Raw genomic sequence first — 1071 nt, 5'->3', positions numbered from 1 at the left:
TTAACTCACAATGTGTTTTCCTGTCTCTTTGGAGGTTTCCATCATTTTCAGTATAGAAAGATGCCGGAAGCTAGATTCATCAGTTTTAATTCTCCATAAGCATGTGTTTGTTTTGACAATGCATTTAGGCGTTTGAGTTTTCCAACAATATGGTGCATGTAGCCTATTTAGTTTCTGAAGGTGCTATTTTGCAGATTAGAGGAGATCAGAGACTTCCCAGAGCATGAATAAAATAGTGGAATTAATGAATTTTGCAGTAGTTAGACTGCACATATTTCATATTAGATGAATTATATTATTTGGTTACTTCAGTCACTCAGCTTGTCAATTCATTTCATCAATCATTATGTTTACTCTCCTGATTGACTTAGGGTGCTTAGGCAAATGGTCAAACTGTAAGTAATGTAAGCAGTGTAAGCAATGTTTTTTCCTCAAATTACAGACAATTACTAATATGCCTGAAATTAAAAAGCTTTTTTTATAAAATATATGGAATGCTTCACAAATTGGCATATGCAGGAGTCATGCTAATTTTTTTCTGTATTGTTGAAATTTTAGCACATATGCTACCAAAGCAAGCACTAGAGTGTTTTCTTTTTATGAAGAATCTGTATGTGGCCATCCTATGGAAAAATGCCATAATGTCCTATTGATAATGCAACTTTCCATGCACTGCTCCATTCACCTAAGAGAACCAATTTATAGTATTGAGTGGATTTGGGTAATTAAATTAATTTTTATATTTTATAATAAAATTTGCACTCTAAAGCTTCTCTCATATACATGTTTTTCTTTTTCATGTATTCAGTCAGCTCAAGGAAAATAAATGCATTTTAGATAGAATGATGATAAATTCCAAATGGTTGCTGCCATTGCTGTCTTCTCCTAACATCTAAGCAATTTTAGCCCTACAGATATTAAGAAAGTGAAGCCACAGGTTTTAATAAAAGTAAATATCCTAGGGATAATCTGCTATCACCAACATCATGACAAAATTTCTTCATCCTTATGCTTTTCTCTAAAAACCACCTTGAAAATTAGAACATTCAGATAGTTTCATTTTTTCCTCTT

At 32.3% G+C, this 1071-nt stretch overlaps 1 pseudogene; it reads right to left on the bottom strand.

Moving 5' to 3' along the window:
- Positions 1 to 483: 483 nt before the first annotated feature.
- LOC138988323 (U6 spliceosomal RNA) lies at positions 484 to 582 on the bottom strand (annotated as a pseudogene).
- Positions 583 to 1071: the final 489 nt, after the last annotated feature.

This window comes from Bos mutus, chromosome 6 (genome assembly GCF_027580195.1).
Source record: "Bos mutus isolate GX-2022 chromosome 6, NWIPB_WYAK_1.1, whole genome shotgun sequence".
In the NCBI taxonomy this organism is placed as follows: domain Eukaryota; kingdom Metazoa; phylum Chordata; class Mammalia; order Artiodactyla; family Bovidae; genus Bos; species Bos mutus.
This window is presented reverse-complemented; position numbering and strand designations above follow the sequence as displayed.